Source organism: Chanos chanos, chromosome 8, assembly GCF_902362185.1.
Source record: "Chanos chanos chromosome 8, fChaCha1.1, whole genome shotgun sequence".
Lineage (NCBI taxonomy): Eukaryota > Metazoa > Chordata > Actinopteri > Gonorynchiformes > Chanidae > Chanos > Chanos chanos.
In genome coordinates this window covers 24,696,202-24,710,744 of record NC_044502.1, presented here as the reverse complement: position 1 = coordinate 24,710,744, position 14,543 = coordinate 24,696,202, and the positions used below count along the sequence as shown (strand labels likewise).

General features: G+C 40.7%; 1 protein-coding gene across 1 annotated transcript in view; it reads left to right on the top strand.

Annotated features, from left to right (window-relative positions):
* Nucleotides 1–1,468: 1,468 nt before the first annotated feature.
* arhgap32b (Rho GTPase activating protein 32b) overlaps nt 1,469–14,543 on the top strand; it is an 85,635-nt gene continuing 72,560 nt past the window's right edge. Inside the window, exon 1 of the mRNA XM_030783003.1 lies at nt 1,469–1,553. The gene's annotated coding sequence lies outside the window, so the exon portion shown is untranslated. The remainder of the gene's footprint in view (nt 1,554–14,543) is intronic.

The following is a 14,543-nucleotide window of genomic DNA, read 5'->3' as shown; positions in this document are numbered from 1 at the left end:
TCCTTCTTTCTCTCTTTCTTTCTTTCCTTCTTTTTTTTTAAAAGAAATTGAAATTAATCTTTTTTGGTGGGGGGTGGATGATAAAAGGAAATGTCCTATTGGCAAAAATTCCCAATTCCAAGTTGCTGAATCTCACATAATTTGAAACTGGGGAACTAAAATGTTTGGAGATTCCATTAGAAAAAGGGACATGATAGAGGAATTCCTTGAGTGGTAGTTTGGAGCAGTGTGGTATTGGGGGAACACCTGTCTGTTAGATTTATATTGGTCACAATGTCTTGTGAGGGAAAATGGTAGTTTTGCTGAAATGGTTAGTGTTGCATCAAAGTACCAGTCACACTCTCTCCACTCATTCTCACATTCACCCCAGGTAGGCTTAGTAAAGCTGAACGAGTCAACATTTTCAAATGCTAGTCTCATGTAACCTTAATTCTGCTTCAGAAATGTTTTGTATTTTGATATAATAAAACTAGCCAAAATTAAATGTTTGTATTAGCCTGTTGTGTTGAATGAATATAAGATTTACTCGTTTCCTGATAAATGTTCTGTCAAAGGAATAACAGGTTAAAAAGCATATTCAGAGGTTTTGTGGCGCTCTCAAAATCTCAGCGCGGAGATCGACTTTAGCCGGAGCAGAACAGAACACGCTGGATGTTCGGATGTATTCCATTGGGTGGCGATGTTGTAAGAGTGCTAATCGTGGCCTGGAATATTCAGAATTACACACACACGCACACACAAATAGACAAGCAAATAAACACCATCCTTCGACTGTTATGTCAGTGACACTGTTGGATTTGTTTGCTGAAGTCATGAAAATACAAAAACTTACATTTTAATGGAAATTTTAGATATCGTATGAACGACTGCGTACATTTCATAAGTATTTACTCTATCAGAAACATGCCTATGTACCTTGCAAAGACACTGCACTAAAAATAACGTGCTTCAACATGCTCGACGGTAAGAGATACTATCAGTCCCAATCGCCAGTAGCAGGCAGCTCTCCACGACCGCGGCTGCGCGCAATGTACACCCCTGCGCGTTCACAACTTCCAATGTTCAGCGAAAGTCTCCGCTACGAGTGGCAGTGCGGCTTTCAAGCACAGATTTTACAATGTGTTCACGGGTGAAACGTGCACATGGAGTACAACATTGCATTGCCCTGGTGACATAAGCAGCCGCGTTTCAAGTTAGACGACAGGGTTATTAATATCTGTCTAGTACGGGAACGCCACAAGAAACAGCTGGTTGTGGTTCCAGCTAGCTAACTAGCGTCACAGCTAGCAATCTCAAACCGATAAGATGATTTTACGCGAACATTTAGAACGCTGATGTTAAATTTCACAGCTCTACAACATGTAACATTTTGCGCGTCGTCTTTATTTTCGTTCACAGTACTTTGCGTTTTTTCAGAATCTTTTTTGTAGTTTTTCGCAATGCGGCTCTCTGGCACCAGTTTACCACGCTGTATTTCAGTACTTTCAAACGGAGAGCAGTGGAGAGAGAACTGCTAAGCCTCAGAGTATCTCCAGATAGACGCTACCGGCCAGGTAAGCCAGGTCGCCCGTGGTCATTTTAATGTGGCCACGTTCACCTGTATACATTGTACATATTCTTTATTAGTTGAAGTAGCTTCGTTCTACAGATGTGTTTCATCCTACAGTGTTGTCCATGTATACTCGCGCGTGATTAACTGACCTCTGCGTGGTCACTTGTGGTCTGTAGTTAGCAGTATTGGCGGGCTGTGTCTCAGTCTGATGAGGTCAGGTAATTTTTTAATGTCAACGACATTGTCCGTTACACTCATTCCTCGCGGTGGGAAGACAAGTTTTTTCCGTTATAAAATTCCGTTAGGACTCTCCTGGGTATACGCACCCTAGGTGCAGAGATAATTTCGAGAATCATTCACGTACGACGCCTATGCGGGCTCTATGTTTTAGTGCCTAGAAATTGCTTGCTGACTGTATAGCACCTGCGTGTAGCTTTTATCCTCCCCTAACGTTTACAGATATACAGGCACAGCCTGACGCCTGCAATATATGTCACGTCAAAAGATGTATTAAAATCGAAATATTGCCTCGGAACTTTCCAGTATATTACATCAAACGGATTGACAACTTAGTGGTTAATAAATCCACGGAGAAATGTTTTGATTCTGAGAAAAGTATACGTGTCAGTCATTTCATGAGCTCAGATTTTTAGCCTTTAGAAACACACCTAATCTTTGTACTGGTATGCAGATATGACTCTCAGTCTTCCTTGCATTTGCCAAGTTCGGTAATACACCTTCGGCTCTCTCACCCCCACGGGGACGTGTGTTCTCTTCCTCAAGCTATATAACTAAAAACTGTTCAGAAGGGTACCTAAAAGGGTTCAGTGCTACGTTCGACTGTCCTCGGCACACCTTCTGTCCTACGATTAACGCAGCTCAACGATTTAGTGCCTTGGTTTTAATTTAGAGAGCCCTCAGGGCTATAACTGGGAAAGACTAACTTGGCTTACTTTACATCTTAAAAAACAAGGGGTCAAGTCTGTTCCTGTTCTCCCCTAAGTCTGGATGTGTATGTTGAAGCACTTTGTGCTTTTTGCATGAATATTTTAAAAAGCACAACTTCACTCTCTCTGAGACAAATATAAACGTTCCAGAAATGAGATAAACTCATCACAGTTCTGATGTTATGGTCGGCTTCTCTGCTGCTGTTGAGCTTCACTCTCATTTTGGGTGAATTATGAAAACTGGGATTTTCCTATTCAGAATATCAGTCATCAGGCTGAGTGTGCTCCTGTTATTCAGAGGCTGAAAAGGAATCCTGTCAGGGGGGAAAAAGCCCACCCTAGCATTAATTACTGCACTGTACACCAGGGTAACATTGGTTATCTGATATTGCCCTAATCCTCCTGGTTGTCAGGGTGTCCGCGGTCGTGAATTAGCTGAAACTGACGCTTCCTCTTGTTAATGGCATGAATGGCATGATGACAGAATATCTGAGCAGTCACCGCCAGGTCCACAAAAAAAAGTGTCCCACAGACAAGACTGACTCTCTCCTTTCACTGTGCTGGAAATTTGTTGCCTGTATTGTAGCCTGTATTGTTTTGTTCTTGTCCTGTCTGTTTATGCAGGCAGTGTACAAATATTACTGAAGCACTTTAAGAAGTCCTTGGAAGACGGCGCTCCCCACACAGTGCAACGTTGTGGTACTCTCTCAGTCATGACTGAGGGATCCTCACAAGAATTCCAATGCCCTTATACATTGTACTTGGGCCTTATAGCAGAACTTCTTAACAATGTATTGAAAATACATGTAATGGCTTCTGTTTGCTTTGAAAGGTTCTGAATGATCATATTAAGCTGATGATAACTGAAAAGCTTTCGGCCTAATGCAGAGAGCTGTTTTGGAAACAGACACACACCCCAATTGCGTTCTGACAGCCTTACAGCCCTCTTGTGTAGATGGCGTGACTCGTAATGGAGATCAAAGTTGATGCGTAGATTTTTATGTATTCCACAGCTCTGAGGCGTTCAGCATGTCTGCGTGGAATAGGACATGATGATCTGCTCTACTTATGTGCGTAGTCCAGCCCTTTAACGAGCAGGAAGGAGGAATTTTCCACCCTCTATTTCTCCACTGTGTTTATAATATTATTGCTACAGTGCTTTTTCTGTTAGAACTACTCTGTCATTTTAGTCTGTGCTCTTAAAGCATCTCCCGAAAAGATTTCTGATTTCTGAGAAACAAAGCACATTTGTATGAAGTGAATGCGACCCATTGTTGAAAGGTCAGGATGAAAGAGTTGTCTTCACTTATTAGTGTCTTTGACTCAATATTCAGCAATGTGCTACACTCCCATTGCCTGAGGTTGCCCGGTCGCCTTCTTTCACATCTTTTCACACTGGCTGATGTTGCAGTTCTCTGAAGATGTTGGGCTTATAGGTATTCGTCACAGTTAGACTCCATATTCTCTGCTTTCTGTCAATCAAGAATATTAAACTCAGTTTGGTCCTCATGGGATTATGTAGACAGGAACGTGAACAACTTTGACTTGTTCAGCTGAATAGTTATGTCAACCTGGAGCTTTAAAATTTCACTAAAATACTGAATTGAAACTGTCTAAAACAGCACATGCCTCATCCACACAGGTCCATATCTTTAAGAATACTCCATTTTCCCCTAAACTGTGCATTTAAAAAAAAGAGGAAATAAAATAATGATTTGTAATCAGAGTGGACCTTCATGTCGTCTTAAATGTTTTAGTCAACATTTAGCATCTGTTTGTATTTGTTCTTATGTTCCTCATTCACTGCTTTGTGACACAGTGAAATCTGACTTAATCATTTTGAACAGTTGTGTGTTTCAAAAAGGCCATTGGATGATTTGCAGTGCCATGGTTGTTACCTCCCTCAAAGTTCTATGGTAACAGTCACAATTAGAGATGCTCTCTTAGTTTCTCTTTGGACCTAGGAGGCAGACAGATGGGTGAGTATGTTTTGAGGACTGATGAAAATTTGGCCCTAACCTTTGTAGCAGTGTGGAAACAGGTAACACTCTTTTAGGCCATATGTAAATTTTTGGAAAGAGGATCCAAATAAGTTCCATGCAGATAAGTTCTTTAGAGGTGACGTAAACCAAGCAGGAGGTTGTCTTCTTTTACCTTTGTTTGAAAGCAGAGAAACAGAGAAGAAAAGATTTGGTTTTCAGTAAGGTGGTAGACCACATTGCCAAAATCCCTGCAGTCTTCCTTAGACCATTATTTTCTCCCTATTTTGAACCACAGGCCTGCTGGTCCACTTTAAACAGTGCTGGATGTAGAGTGATACTCATATTTTTATTATTCTTATTTGCCTAAGTGCTGCAAGTACAGCTATTTATCACCATCTGTGCCAGCTAACTATGCTGAAGTAATTGCTTTGTTAAACACATATGCTTTGGTCAATATCAAGCTCGAGATATAACTTTTTACATTTTACTATTTTGAATGTTCTTCGGGAGTTAGGCTCTAAAACATGGACCAGTTAGCAGGTTAGAAAACCCTAGTCACTGACAGGTTATAGATTGACAATAATGGGATTTAATGAATTTATACTGTATGTTGTTCACATTGAATGCTGTGTAGTTTGCTACAGTGAGCCAGTTCAATCATTAACGCTTCACACCTCAGCTGGCCCTCTGCCCTATGTTGGATCCTTTAAGATAAGGCCATGGCTAATGCAGAGAAAATTGGTACATTAATATGAAATATAGTTTTTTTGCACATTTGGAACATGTAGGAACATATTGTTAATGCACAGCATCAGAAACAACACTTCTACAACAGTTTTACAAAACTTCTTACCTGAGGGAGGAGTAGGATAGAGGAGGTGTCTCTTAGTTTATTGGAAACTATGGTAAAACCTAGAGACAGGTCTGATCTTTTATACAGCCATTCAAATTCTAGTAGAAACCCAGAGATCCTCCCTTTTTTAGACTCTGAACAGCCATGTGCTGTAGAGAGATGTCTTCCCCGATGGAACACTCCTATTCTGCATTGCTTGCAAATTCAGTATGAAGGAGTCTTAATCATGCGTTTGCTCATTGGTACAATGTCACAGAGACATCATTGCTTGGTGCTGAGTAGCTCTTTTAAAATGGTCGAGCAAATTTTATGCCATTTATAAAAATATCACGAAGTTATGGCATAGCGCAGATGAAAAGCCAAGAAATAAAAATTCTGTCCTCGGAAGTGACTAATGTTATATGATCAACAGTGAAATTTTTATTTTTGTGTATCAGTTATGTGAAATACTGTAAAATATTGTGAAGCTACAGGACATTGTTTATGTTCGATATTCTCATAATATTTTGATAAATTAGAAGGATTAAGTTACCATACATTTGTGTAACTGTGACAAAATGTCTTTCATTTTTATAAACACATGAAGACCTTGGGCTAAATCTGTGCTTTTTAAAGTTGCAGTTAAGGTGTAACAAGCGGAGGGAAAAGATATTAAATTCTCTAAGCCATGCTGATTAGGTTGCCTGTCCTGTCAAACTGGACAGGCCCATTGGAAGAATTGCACTAGGCTAGGACCGGGCAATAGCACGATCTCGAAACGGGATCGCGATAAAATTTATGTCGATAACAATGATAAGTTTTGGACATTTTTACCTGATATGTATAGCTCTAACAGCAGAAATAAACAAAACAATAGCCAGTCTGTCTGGAGTTTTTGGCTTGCATGTCAAAGTACACGCCCATTTCCCAACCACAAAGCATTGTTTGAGCTACGGTGAGGAAGCTCTGGAAACAAGGGAAAAAATGAGTGGAACCGGTGAGGGGCACGAAAGAAACGGTGAAAGTGAACTTGTGTTATCCTCCAAAGCTGAAGAAATTGTTGACAAAAAAGGTAACACGATGTCAATTATGTGGAAGTGGTTTTGATATCTTAAAAGCAACAAAGCACAGGTTAAGATGGTCTGCAAAATGTGTCCTCAGTCTGTGCAAACCAAGACAAATTATACATCGTGATAAATACTGATATTGATCAATATGGGAAAAAACTAGTGTGATCATATTTTTTGCCATATCGCCTAGCGCTACGCTAGGCTATACTCACTGTAAAGGTATGGTAAGCATGGATGGTCCCATTGGATGGACCATACTTAATGTAAATGTAAGGTAAACATAATTTATGTCCTGACCACATCTATTACAAAGTGTGTAATACATCAGGTTGCTCTGTTGTTCAGAATACTCCAGGTTGTCATGATGCCATCACAGCAGTAGCGACGTGATCAAGATGTGGCCAGATTTAAAACTTGGTTCGTCTTTGTGTGAATGAAGTCGAAGAGTTTCTGAGTTCACACAAGGGAAGGTGACACATTTCTGTGGCTCTTATTTTCTGAATTTAAAAAAAAAAAAAGAAGAAGAAAAAAGTAATAGAATTCATTTTTTTTACTGCTTGTTGCCTCATACTGTGCTGTTTCCTGTTTTCACTGCCTGCTGATGTGTACTGCCGCAATGCATCTGTCTCCAGCCTCGGCTGACGCTAAAACTCTAAATTCGCTTTGGCAATGGATATGTCTGGCCTTGCCTATAGCTGCATAAGAGCTCTTCATTTGACTTTATCCCCTCATTGATTCAGACCAGAACTCTAGGCTGTGATGTTTGCTTTTATGCTGGTCAAAGGCATGCTGTGTTATGTCACATCACATTGGTCTGCTTAAAACACTTCACATTGGCATGTAATCATGGTAAACTTTCTGATATTACAGACTTTGGCCTGTTTCCTCAAAATGGTCAAAATGGACACAAACTGTTCTCTGAGCCGCTGTCAGATGCGATTTGACAAACACTCCTTCATACACAACCCGGCTGTAGCCTAATAGTGCAGCTGAATGGTTTATCATTCAACTGGGCGTTCCAGTGAGGCCATGGCGCCGTGTTTCCATGGAAGCTGGACTCTGGCTGTTGTTTGGACAGGGTGGATGTAGTGAAGGGGCTCAGGCCATGATGAGACCTGTGAATGAGCAGTGGGGACAGACAGCAAAGAGAACAAACTCACCTTCTACTGGAACTGAACGTGCTCACACGTCTCTTGTCTGCATTTTTCCTCTTTGGGCCTTTCAGCATCAGTGGTAACGCAGGGCTTTGTCAGGGCTGCTGAAAATGAAAGTGATGGGCTTTGTAAGTGGTACGCTCTTACATTAGCTGCTGCGGCGCTGTGAGCCTGCTAACAGGGCAGGTCCCAGGACAGGAGATGGCAGAGCCCAGTACTGTGGAGTTAAAACGTGGATCTTCTGCTGGTGGTCTGAGACCGTCAACTTCTGGAGCATTATTATCTCTGAGTGTTCTGGCTGGCAGAATACAGAGTAGAGAGAAGTGGATTGCAGATGACTGAGGTTTGTGGTTCTCCATATTCATAACATCAAACAGGCCTCTGACCATCCTTTCATCCGCTCTCAGTGCATGTGGTACTATCAAAGGCTTCATTGTGTCCTGACTGCTATTCCTACCGCACATAAAGCCTGGGCTGACCTCTGACCCCTGTTCCTGAATGCTAAGGGGGTACTGTGTGAGCAAAGCGGGCTTTGTTATTCCATTCTGCATGTTCATTAATGACTGGAATCCCATACAAACACACTGCTCCTCAACCCCACACACTAAGTGCCTGAATCCCCCAGAGCATGAAAAGCATCTCTACTGGCTAGCAGCACACAGAGATGCCATGGAATTCCCTATCGGATTCTTTCCACGTAAACAGTTCCCACGTTGAGAGAGAGTTGGATGACAGCCAGGGAATTCCTATAATGGCACTATAATGAGGAGCTGGTGACAAAGGGAGTTCTCATTCAAATTTCAGTTGGCAATGTAGTGTATGCAGGGCTAGTGGAATGCAAAGGAAGGCCAGTGCATAGATACCTGACTCTTGTGTGCGTACCACAGCTCCCATTGTTAGCATGGAGGACAATCTGCATTTGGTCCAAATCACAAAAATGAAACGCTTAAATGATTAGGCTAACGCTTAAATATCTTTTGTTTGTTTATTTGTTTGTTTGTTTTTTTAACACAAGCAATCAGTTTTTTCAGAGGGAAAAAACTGTGCTGATAAAGATGGTAGTGTGATCAGGACTTGTGACCAGTACTTCTTAAGGCCAAATGTTGATCAGTTGGTATCTGAGTCCAAATATTGAACAGCATGGAATGATATACAAGTAAACATTTTTTTTTTCTCATTGCACTGCATCAGGATGTGCATTCCTTAGCTATTACAACTCAGCCTAAATAAACTGTGCAAAATAAAAAACAGTTAACTAATTTTAAAAACATTCTTCCAGATTCCAAGCCATATGTGTCATGGGATGAATTTCATCTGCATTAGCAGAAAAGGAGATACAGTAATTGAGACATGTGGATAATAATGAGTGAAAAGACAGTCCTATCAGTTCCACAGTTTCAGAGCCCATAATGGAAACGGATTGCAGAGGATATATTCATCTCCAGCGTTGGTGGTAAGTATCCGAGAGCCATATCCACAGCTGTGGGAAGGACCAGTCAGAACAATGACTCATCCACTGTGAATCCTCATTGAATTTCCATCTGAACAGATGGCTGAATTTTCTCCCTGTTTTCAGTGTATATGACTTAAATACAGATAGAGGTGAGTCAGAACTGCCACTGTTTTGACTGTAAAGACTCGGGAAAGTGGCGAGGTGAAATCTGAAATGTGTGCAGAGGTGCGTGGCCACGATGGCTCATTCCAGACACAGTCAGTAAACAGTGAAGCCTTAGAACCCGTAACTGTAACTTCCCTTACTTCCTTAGCCAGTAGCGTAGTGTTTTTTTTTTTTTTTTTTAAATCTCTAAGCTGATGCTGCAGGGTGTTTGAGAGTCCTTTTAAGACTATTGAGGTAAGACTTTGAACAACGTCAGGGCTCGAGAACGTCCATGTGAAATTGTACCACAAGCTGCCATTTTGTGATGTTTGTGATGAAGTTGAAGTGAGAGAGATTACTATGGCTGTGCCCATGTCGTGATCATTTTACAGAACTGTGACAAACATAAATGACTCCTCAGTGAGTCTTTGTCTGATAGGACGTTCTCTTTTTGCTCTTCTCTTCTGCCAGTTCCCTGCTCCTGTGTGCTTCCTGTGGGGAGCCCAGCAGGAGTAAAGCTTTAATTAGGCTACTGTCTGTGTGTGCTCAGACATGTGGAGAGGAAGGTAATCCCTCACACCTGTAATTGGATTGGGATTTTGAGATTAGGTCAGGCAAGGTCACCCATGTTCAATTTGTGAGACCCACTTGGTATTTATGAGTGATTGGGTGAAGGCTTGGCGTAACGCTGGCACGTGGACTTAAAGGTGACTTCAGTAAGCCTTAACAGGAGCCTCACAAACCTGTAACTGTATAACAGTGATGTCAGTAATGTGTAGTTTGCTTTTGTACATGCTGATTGGGTGTAGGGCCTAATAAAGGTGCCTTTGAACCAGTGACATTTCTGGCAGATCCAGTAACCATAATTAAAGGGCAACAGAAAACGTGTCTAATGCCTGATGTATGGTTGTGGAACTGCTAATTTTTACAGGTTAAAAAGTAACACCATTCAGGGAAAAGACTTTTTTTTTTTTTTAGCTTCTTAAAGCTGTTGAAGGAGGAAATATTTTGTTGGTTGAAATCTTTCATTGAGGCTACTGTGATAAAATGTGATGAATTTTAAATGTGCTTTCAGAAGGATGGTCCTTGGCAGGAAAAAAATGTTTCTAAAAGTCTTTCAGAGGGAATTGGTTGGCCTTAGACAAATGAGATGAGTTGGCCTATGTTCCGAGCACTGAGAGAGATATGGTATGAAGCACACTTGTGAATGGAGATTTAGTATTGGTCCATGTAACATAGAACCAAATTTCAGCCATCAAATTTTCTGAAAAAACAAGCAAACAAACAAAAAAACAAACAAACAAAAAACCAACCAACCAAACAAAAAAGAACCCCCAGAAAACAAAACCACCACCACCAACAACAACAACAAAAAAACAAAACAAAAAAAGGATCATTTTAACTAAAGTAATGGTTATTAGGGAGGTCTCCTGTAGTTTTAGGGGAAAACTTAGAAAAGTGAGCCACAGTAAAGACAGTTAGAAAACACTCAGTAACCTGTCAGCATGCTTATAGGCCTAATACTCTGTCCACCAAACATGTTCACAGCGGAGTCCTTCACTTGGCTTTGGTAGTTTCCAGAGGAAAATGATCTTATTTAGACCAATACATTATTGCTGATAGTGAGAAGTTCACACCAAGGCAGATTTGGGGTGAAATACGGACCGTCTCTCTGATTGGTGGGAGTGGACATATTAGGACATGTCAATAGGACAGACCCATGGCTCTCTCCAGGCATGTAGGGCAGAACCATGGCTCTCTGCAGGTGTGTGTTCTCCCATAAAAGCTCGGTTTCAGTGAAAGTTCCCAAGAGCACTCAAGACCATAAACTATATGTGAAACTGAATAATTCTCTTGTATTTGAAGTTTATGAACATTTATTTCAAGAATATGTTATGTTCTGAACATCTCACTCCTAATGTTACTTGAATCTCTATAGATAATTAAAAAACACTCTGCCACACCCCAAATGTCTTCATCTATATAGATGAATAACCATTTGTCATAAGCTTTTGAGGGTGTTTCAAGAGGGTGTTTCAAGGTCAGCTGCTTGCCTAGGCAATCTACTGTGTCATAGTTTTCATACTTATAATCTGGTTTTGATGTAATTCCAAAATAACACACACACATGCAGCAAGTACAGGGGGAAAAAAAGTACTAGAAATTTCAGCAAGAGAGGTCCTTGTTTTTCAGCTTTGCTCCAGTAATGTTTAGAGGATGGCCTGCATTATTATGGGCTGAGATACATAAAGGTGTTTTTTACAGGACGAACTAATGTAAGTATGTCATAAATCAGTCAGCTACTGAAGGCCCTGACAGTCACTTTGTCCTGTCCATTTCAAGTTTTGGATTTTATACTTTGCCATCACCGAAGAGTGATGTGGAGGAAATTTATTTCTCTGTTTTGTCTTTCTTGTTGCCACAGGGCACCCTGTGTCAGCCGATCAGACACTGGCAGTAGCTTGGTTCAGGCTGGTGATGGCCAGCTGTCTGCATTGGCAGAGAACCACTAGAGGCCCTCACACTGTAGTGCTGCTAGCTACAGGGACTGCACAGCTCCCTCTCAAAAGGCTTTACTGATGTGGCACTGATGGGATCCTTCAGTCATCAGTCTCTCTCTCCCTCTCTCTCTCAGCCTCTGACCTCTCTCACTCATACACCCATTGTTGCCAAGATACAGAAATGATCATCTGATGTGTGAGATGGCTACAGACTTTAACTGATTTCAGAAACTATTTATTTTATTGGCCAAGTAAAGAGAAGTAAGGAGAAAATTCTCATCTTTCTCTTAGTTTTGCAGCATCCTCATGCTTTGCAGTTCTCTGTATGTTATGTGGTGGGAAAGGCCCTCTTGTGCTCAGACTTTGTCTCTGTTATGGTGGTTTCTGGCCTTGTACGTATAGTACAGCACACACCCACCCCGCACATCTAACCCTATACACATGCCCCCTCACACACCCACCCACAGGTCCACTCTTAGGCACCCATCAGCCCACACTAGAGGTGTAATGGTTCACCCTATTCATGGTTTGGTTTCTACCCTTTTTTTGGGCCATGATTCAGTTTGATGGTCAATGGTCACTGTTTGGCTTGAATGAGAATTCAATTCAGAACTGAAGATTTTCTTTCCTTTTGAACATATAATGAATTAAACACAAAATAATAAATTTAATACAAATAGTAACAAAGCTCTTCAAAAAATGAAAACAAAAGAAAAGTAGTCTTCAGTTCCTTTTCAGATCCTTTATTTTAAGGTTTCTTTTAACAATCCTTTATCTTAGGGTTCTTCTTTTAGAAAATGAGTGTAAAAAAACTAAACTCGAGCAACAGTTGTTTTAAGGCTCTTCCCCATGACAATAAGTGTAAGAAATCTAAACATTGGTATCTTTTAAGGCTCTTAATCTAGAAGATAACTGCAAGATTTCCGCTGTAAGTGAGAGCAAAACCAAACTACTTCCACATCAGTGATTTGAATGAGGCAGGAGGATCCTCTGTCACTGGACTGTTAGCTGATGCAATTTCAGCAGAAAGAAAAGCAAATGACAACTGCAAAATGTTGACCAACTGCTCTGACCTTTATTCAGGTCAGTGCACAGCTACTTCAAATAAGAGACACAAAACTCCACGTAGAGAAGCCTAGAGATTACATCTACTTTATCTGTTTATGTAGATTCATATATTTCAATACAGTTTTTTGTCATGATACCATAATACTCAGTATTTTGTTATTTAAAATGGTTCCTTGCCTGCCATTGTCATTAAAGCTATTGTAAACTGTTAAAGCATACATCCACATGTAAGTACAGTCTGTACATGTTTTCACAGTGAGAAATGAAAAGGTGTCCCAGATCCCAATGAAATGAAAAAGTGATTAACTTTACTCTGAATGATCAAAAGTGCAAACATGGAGCAGTTTTCTCTTTTACTGTGAACATTTATTTCCTGTGATTTGGCATCAGGTTCCCGTGCTTCCAGTCCTGTCCGTGTCATCTCATGTTTGAGTCCTTAATAATTTATCAACATGACCACATATAGGTTATACAAATATTTTAAATCGAGTGACTACAGACCATCTGCACAGTGGAATGATTTGATTTGATGGGGAACCAGATGTGACTTACCAGATATGAATCAAACTGGGGTGTTTGGAGAGCAGTCAGTGATCTCCCAGTGCTGCTGAAATATGAGTTGGTCGGTCAGAGCCGCACAGGGTAATCATATAGTTAACACAGTTACCGACTGAAATAGGAGCCAGTCCTGTTCAAGCAACACAAAGCTTTAACAGGGAAAACAATCATATGGATTGCAATGAATGCCTTTTTCAGACTTCATACAAATCTCTCTCTCTCTGATCTCTACTCTCTCTACGCACACACACACACACACACACACACTTATGTGTGTATATACACTGCCTGGCCAAAAAAAAAAAAAAAAAGTTGCACACTCTAATATTTCGTTGGACTGCCTTTAGCTTTGATTACAGCACACATTCACTGTGGCATTGTTTCGATAACTTTATGCAACGTCACAACATTTATTTCCATCCAGTGTTGCATTAATTTTTGGCTGAGATCTTGTTGACAACGGGAGAGTCAAACCATTCCCTAAAGTCTTCTCCAGCACATCCCAAATACTTTGAGTGGGGTTAAGGACTCTGTGGTGTCCAATGCATGTGTGAAAATGATTCCTCATGCTCCTTGAACCACTGTTTCACAATTTGAGCCTGATGAATCTTGGCATTGTCTTCCTGGAATATGCCTGTGCCATCAGGGAAGAAAAAATCCATTGATGGGATAACCTGATCATTCAATACAGTCAGGCACTCAGCTGACTTCATTTTATTGCCACATAATGTTGCTGATCCTAGACCTGACCAACTGAAGCAACCCCAGATCATAACACTGCCTCCAGAGGCTCCAAATCCAAACGAATCCAATCCAGGCTGTGTGTGTGTGTGTGTGTGTGTGTATATACATACATATATATATATATATATATATATATATATATATATATATATATATATTAGGGGTGTAACGATTCACTGATACGAATTGGAAACCGGTACGACTACTGGTCTGAACTGGTCAATGGCCCAATTCTAAAGTTACAAATCGGTTGACCGAAGCGTTGCTGCTAATTCTACTTTAGTATAAACTAAGCTGCTGCAGGAGACTCACTGATCTAATGTTACAAGTCATGTTACTTTCAAAGTAATAATGACTGCCTCTCATTCGCTAATAAATCTGCACAGCATCTCGCGTTGACCTTTTACGAGAGTAACATCAGCATTGCTTGTGAGGTAAAAACAACAACATGCCTGACAACACTGACACGGTTTACAGTATGCCATCATATCTAAAATCTAAAGCTTGGGAGACATTTGGATTTTACTGGAAGTAAAGA